Below are 7,480 nucleotides of genomic sequence, written 5' to 3'. Positions count from 1 at the left end.
CAATGGAGCTTACAACCCAAGCAGCGCTATACGGACTGCATGGAATTACTCATGAATCAGACAAGCTGGATCTGCTCACCAACCTTAGGTAAGACTCATGTTCACTCTCCATCTTAAAACTGTAGGTAGAAGATCAAGTGTTTATTTCAGCTGTCATTTCCCACCTGTAATTCTTCCCTCATGTGCAACAACGCTCCTGTCTCACCCACCTGTCAGTAGAGGCATGCAAAAAGAACTGGCAACAGACAGCATACCAGCCTCTGCTACAAACCCTTGCATGCAAATCTGTTGATTTCAATGGAGTTGCAACAGGCAAAAGATGTTTCGGTTCCTAATGAAGTTAGGCAGAAGGCAAAACAAGGACTTTAGTTGTGCTGCCAATCTCTTAGCAGTCAAGCCACTCCTGAGGATAAGGAAGCATGCCGGCTTTGTCCTATCCTAGATGGATTCCATCACTTCCTCAAGTTAACCATTTCATATCTACATCACCTCCAATCTCATTCACTGCAAGTATAAATTCCCCTTTGGCTGTCCCTTCCAGCCAGAAGCAAGCTTAGGATGACACCATGCAATGTAACAAATATTAGCACGATCAAGTTAGCTCCACATTCAGCTCACCTCAGCTCATTCTGTGCCCTTGTGCCTGTGTTTCCTGTTGTCTTCATTCTAGATGTTTCACTCTTGGAGCCTCATGAGACTACCTTGGCCTTGCCAAGACAACAAGAAACTTCAGATAGTTTCCTGCCATTCAGCTAGCGGGAGGAAGGCATATAAAATTTGTTACCAGCCTGCCAAAAGTTCTTCGCAAACCGTACTGTCATTTTAGAAACACTATTGCACTGATGGTACGCCTTTAAGCCATATTGTCCTTTTGCAGTAGTCAATCCCCAAACTCCTCAGAAGACACGACTCTGACCAAACATCTGTTCAAAAAATATTCTGAACATCAAACAGAGCCCACAGAAATACCAGTGGGACATTCCAATACTAAACTTGCTGTTCCTATCCTTTCTATTGAGAAATGACTTCCTAATATGCTCTGAGAACTACTAATTAAGACCTACTAAAACCTTTTGCAGATACAATACACCAGGTCAGTGCCAAGCCTTTCTGCAAGTAACATACTGCAATGGAAAGGTATGCACAGCAGTAGTGAAACATAGTCAAAAAGTGTTACCAGATAACAGGAAGGAGAGTCGTTGTATCTGAACTAAACACTGCAGTTAAAGAAGGATGTCCTTGCTACATGGAGAAATGTACAAGTTCTGACCAGAGCTGCTGAACTGTAAACACTGGGAAACTGCTGGGATGCTGTTGCTGGCACTTATCTTTGAAAAGGAGTTGAGCTATTTTTGATCTGATGGAATGGTTTGAAGATGAGTCAGATACAAAACTATTACTCTTCCTCCAATTCACTGAACCTTGTGCTGCTCTCCCCCTTTCTAATTTAATTTTACATCTCTGAAAAATTAAGCATGATGCATTGCAGCCAGTAGTAACGGATGAAAGGGAAAGCATTACTTGAAGCGCACAGCAGAAGTCTCATCCTGATTCAGGAGACAAGAATATCTCTTTCCACTCTGCCATGCTTTCCCTTCAGGCTCCAGCTACAATGCATGCTGCCCTTAGCTATTATCTAACATAGAAATGCACAATATTTACTTTCTGAAAACAGTTGCTCCTGACCCTACAATGGCAATTCTTCATTGTGCAAGCATTTGAAAAATGCTTTGCATCATCCAGCTCTGTCTGGAGGCACTCCCAACAACTGCAGCTGGGTGTGTGCAGCCACGAGTGACTGGGGTGAAAAGAACTTCAGCAATGTCATTTCTCAACAAGTCCTTTATTTTTTGTTTGATGTTGCACTCACTGCTGAGAAGCAAATCTCTGGTGTGTTCAGGGGATCAGGTATGTGGGAGCGCATTTCTCCCCCAGCCTCTGGCCCTGCTGAAATTTATAATCTCAGTGAATGCCTTCATGATGTAGCTAAAATAATTTCTCTGAAGAAGTAAAGAACAAATAAGACACGGAGGTGACTCATTAGCTCAAATAGATCTCTCCGTACGAAATGCCCTGACTATTCTCATTGGCTCTGGGTGCCAGAAAAATACCAAAAAAATTACATCCACAGGGGCACAAATCAATAAGCATGAAAAACAGTGTTTCTGTACTCTAACTTCATATTAATCCTTCTCTCTGATAATCCCGAGTGGGTAGTCAGGGCCTGAGGACCTATGGAGTCCAGGTGTTCAGACAGGCAGCTAAATTATCGAATGTCTTTTTCAGACCATCTTTGATTGTGAAAAGTATTCAGTTACCAGCTGACCACTGGCAGGACACAGCTTTTCTTCTGCATGCCTCAGATAGGACGTGCCCTGTCTCTTTGGAAAATTGTCTTGCATAGACAGAATGGCAATGCCAAAGGCAGTATTAGAAATCAGAAGGTCCAGGGTCTATATACAACTCTGCTGGAGCATGGAGATGCCTCCTGCACTTCAGCTGGGGACAGAATATTCCCACTAATGCACTAGGTAGGGAGCTTCTTAGGAAAGACAGTAATGAGAGCAGAGGAGGAAGGGTATCACTGAATGTTAAAGAAATGGCTGAGTGTAAAGCAATCTCCTGTGATCACACAGATGAAATAGATTCTGTTTGGGTGGAAATTACTGGGACAAGAGATGACACAAACTGCCCCAGAAGGACAGTGCTGAGTATCTTTTACAGCCTCCTTCCTTTATTCAAATTGAATATAAGTTATAAGGGATGTAAAATTACAGGAAAATAATTCCTTGTTTATGGAAGAATTTCACTTCCCAGACATAATGCAGAAAATAAATGCCACCAGTGATGGCAGAGCTCCATCAAAGACATAGGGATGGTAAAAGATGGGTTTCTTTAATAATCAATTAACTAACAAGAGATGGTGTTACTTCAGAGTGAGCAAAGAGGACCTTTGCCTTGATTTACATAAGACTGATGACAGATGGGAATGATATATAAAGGAAACAGCAGTAGGATAACAGATATTACAATATCTTAAGAGAAACAAACTGTATTTCTTAATGCAAAAAACATTGAGGGATACATACAATCTCTTCCCTAGCATACTGAAATAACTGGTATATGAAATTACAAGTAAAAGCAGCCAGTGTTTAATGCATTTGAATTAAAGTTTGCCTAGGACTTCAGTATAGCAAATATAATGTTTATATTCTAAAAAGTATTTTTAGAAAGTATATATATTCTAAAATGTATTTTTAAAATTCAGTATAATGCTAAGTCTTAGAACAAATTTTGAAAGACAGAACAATTAATTGTAGGGAGGCAAAGAGAATGTGAGAAAAAATACGTGGTTTACCAAAGTATAGGATGTCAAACTGAGCTAGTATATTTTGAGTAAGATAATTGTCTTTTTAGAACTGAATAATGCAGTGAACTCAGTCTGTTGAAGTTGAAACAGATAATTTGATACAGTGCTCCATAGGAAATCATTACTGAAAGTGGAGATGATAGGGATTAATACAAAAGCAATGTGAACAAGGAGCAACAGGTTATAATAAAAAACGGAGTTATAAGAATGGAGCAAATTACCCGACGGTGTTCCTCAGGGATCGGTCTTTGGAGCAATACCATTTAATGTGTACTTCCATGAACTAGGAATAATGATCAGGCCCAGCCTCAAAAAGTTTGCATGTGATACAAAGCTGGAAGGGATTGCCAATACTGAGGAGGACCAGATCATCACACTGGAATTAGATGACCTTCTTGCCTGCAGTGATAGAAATTCAATAATGTGAACTGCAAAGTCATGTTCTTGGGATTCATCAGCTGGAAGCAACAGAGAAGGAGAAAGATCTGAGTGTTTTGATAGACTGTCAGTGTGCCAGAGCTGCCAGTACGACACAGCTGTGGCAACAGATAATGTAATGCTCAGATGGGTTAGGTGAGATTTTTAGTAGAGAAGGAATATTGGGCCTTTTAGACGAGGCACTGGTAAGATTTTGTGTGAAATATTTACACAGTTCCAGTCAACAGTGTTGAAAAAGATTAGCTTAAACCGGAATCGGTGCAGACTGGCTATTAGAATGATTACAGAAATATCAGCCTTAGGGAGAGATAAAAAGAGCATGGTTTGTTCAGTGTGACAGTGGAGAACCAATATGCAAGTCCTTTATAAATAGATTTTGAGATAAATAGCATGGAAAAAGAACTAAGTTAAAGCTTAACATGACTGTGAGATCAAATTTTTACAAGCTGATCAGCAGTATGTTTAGACTGAAAACTAAAGAAAACATTTCTAACTATTCAAGGAGATCACACATTGGCATGATCTTTCAAAGAGAGCAGTAAGGGCAAGGAACCTAAACAGTCTTCAGATGGAACTTGAAATACCCATGGAAGAGTTGTATAACTAAGTAAGAAAGAAAATGAGTCTGTGGTCAATAAATGTTTCGGATGTACCTAAAGAGGTCTGAAACAAGACTAGGTCTCTCTTGCTCTGTATTTATTGTGTATGGATCCCATGCTTCACAAAGCTTTCTGATCGTCAAAAGGTTCCACCAACAGGGAACCAGTGGGTTCCTCCCAACACATCCCCATTGCTGCACAAGGTAGCTTCTGAGGTTTTTTTCACATTTCTCTGAAACACGGGAGCTTTGCCAATTGTTCAGTTTCACCTCTGAAAGAAGACATCTGCCTGGGCAGTGCATGTTGCATTGGGTGAGACATAGCTAAACGATCTACTTCTCATCCCAGACAGCTGTGATTTGTATTTGGCCATACTGATGTGTGGAAGGACACACACGATGGGACCTCACTGGACCAACTCCTCCTCTCCAGTCCCCTTTTGCTGCACCATCTCCAGTGCAGTAGCACGTCACCTAAGTGCAGTCTGGCTCTCCCTTTTCAAACGTAATACACTCTCTTCCATTGCCTAAACTAATTATTGGTTGACATTTTATCCTCTGTCTTACAGCTGAATTTTCATTCCTTAAGTGCTTGCTTTTTCTATTCTTACTTATCTTGGTATAAATCAGGAGTAACCCTCCTGTAGGCCCCCCCTTGGTAATTGAAATTGGACATGGGTTATTATAGAGGACTTGGGAAACTTGGATTGCTTATTATATTCTTTTCAAATACACTTTGCCTCCTAAGAATTCTATGCAGCATCAGCTGTTCAGTCTGCATTCTCTGCTTTATTGATTCTTCTCTCTTTTATCAAAGTATGGTATGTGATAAAGAACTTTTGCTGTGACGCTATGTAAGTTCAAGGACACCACTTCTGTACCTGCCAAAGGTGATTCTCTGAACTACTGCAGGATGGCTGAATGTCTTTATGTTATTCTTTTCTCTACAGCTATCATCTTCCCCACCCTATTTTATGAGGAAAGAAAACCAGAATAGTTACATAACATGTTCTCAACAGGAAGCAAAGTAATTGCCAATATTGTGTTTAGTTTATTTGTTTCCATGTCAAACTGAAAAAAAGGTCATATCCCTCTGTGAACTACCTGGCCAAACACAATCCTTTCTTGTATGACTGAGAAATACCTACGACATCTCGAACATTTGTGGAAATAGTATTAATAACAGTAACAACAACAACACATTTACCATGGTTTGAACTCACTCTGTTACATTCCTTTTAAGCTCTTTCCCGATGGTATCATAATCTGTCTCTAGATCTCCCACATAGCCCACTCACGTTGTCCATCACATGGAATCTTTTCTTGTTTTTCTGGATTTTTGAACATGTGAAATTGGTATGAATACCTGATTTAATCACAAAATCCTCTGTAACTGTCAAGATAAACTGGTTTATTCTCTTAGAATAAGCATAATTCCAATAGGCTGTGACTGTGCACTTAAGACACTCCTGTGTCCCAATGGATATAGCAGTGCTGGATACTTCAGATCCCAAAGGACTGCTTTGTTTGAAATTGGGTCCTTTATTCATTTGAGGATCCACTTTCTGAGGTTTCTACATCATAGAAGGCATCTACATAAGGTTTAGCATGAGTGGATGTGATTCAGGTAGTGATGCCAATGGGAGCTATTCATAGCTTGATGAGGGAATGAAGACTATAAGGGAAAATCCTTCTGGAGAACTGAACCTCCACTGTGGAGAAATGCACTAGGAAAGACGGCAGCGGGATGAAGGCTCACGTACAAGATACTCTGGCAGGATGAAAGGGGTTTGGGTCATCTCAGAGCACCTCTATGCTCACCTGCAGGAACCAGAGGAGTCACAAACAGGAGGGACACAAAACAACAGAGCAGCTGGAAGAGGCAGCACTGGGAACTTCCTTGACTTTGCTGCTGACATTTTGTCTCTTGGTTTTTGCAGTGCAGGGCAGGATTTAGTGACCTATCAATAAATCCTCATATTCATCCTCACAGCTAACTCAGCAGTGTAAGAGGGGTAGTCTTTTTCAGAAAATATGATTACAAGTGGTTTTACAGGCTTGATTTTTTACATACTTACAGCCTCAGCTTGTCTGTGTAGCTTGCACGCACACTGTAGAACCCAACAGCATGCCGACAGGACATTATGTTCTGTGGGGACGCAGTTAACTCACAACCCGATCCTGCTGCCTCCTGCCACTGAAGAACCACTCATCATCCCCTCCCCAGCAACCCCAGGGACCTTGTCCGCAGCCAAGTAGCCACAAGGTGGTGCTCATTAACCTCTCTGCATGCACTGAGTCTGGACATTTCCAACAGCGAGATGCTGAGCTGGGCTAGAGACACAGTGGCTGGAAGCCAAGCCGGGTGAGTACTTCACACACCTGGTCCTCGAACAAGTGTTTTCTAAATCAATGTTTGCAAATCCTCCACGTCTAAAGGCTTTACATTTTAAGAAGTCTTATGAAGTGTAACAAACATATTAAGGTAAGATATGAAGGGAAAGAAAATTGCGGGAGCCAAGAGACATCCTAACATACTGATGTCAGTCCTACCAGAGTTTGTAACTTATTATTTGCAGGCTTACCACACTTGTCCTGTTCTTCCTGCCAAGCTCAGGCAATGGAAGCAAAAAGGGGAAAGGCAAGATAGCCTAAGATGTGTAGTACAAGACAAGGCCTTGTTCACATTTTCACTCTTGTTATTTTCCTGTCTCTTGGTCATGCCCTTCTCCCTGCCTATTTATTTCTCTTCAGTCTGCATTCTCTGCTTCTACTGTATAGTGTCTCAGAAAACATAAAGGAAGAGGACTCGGCAAGCCAACTCCTGACTGACACGTACAAAGCTTTGATCTCCCCATCTTTGCCACCATGGCTGCAGCAGAGCCATACTGCAGACGGCAATTCGGAGATGGATCACCTGCCTTTCACTGTAGTCTGAGAAACAGCTTCTGTTTGAGGAACTTACATTTACATCAATACCACAGTGAAGTAAAGACAACTAGACCTCACTGATCACAATGAAAAGCTCTCCCTAAACAGTTCTTGATTACGATCACACCCCCTGTTACTTATAT

This window comes from Nipponia nippon, unplaced genomic scaffold (genome assembly GCF_047370975.1).
Source record: "Nipponia nippon isolate SJK-2023a ecotype South Korea unplaced genomic scaffold, ASM4737097v1 scaffold_5, whole genome shotgun sequence".
Taxonomy (NCBI): Eukaryota; Metazoa; Chordata; class Aves; order Pelecaniformes; family Threskiornithidae; genus Nipponia; species Nipponia nippon.
This window is presented reverse-complemented; position numbering follows the sequence as displayed.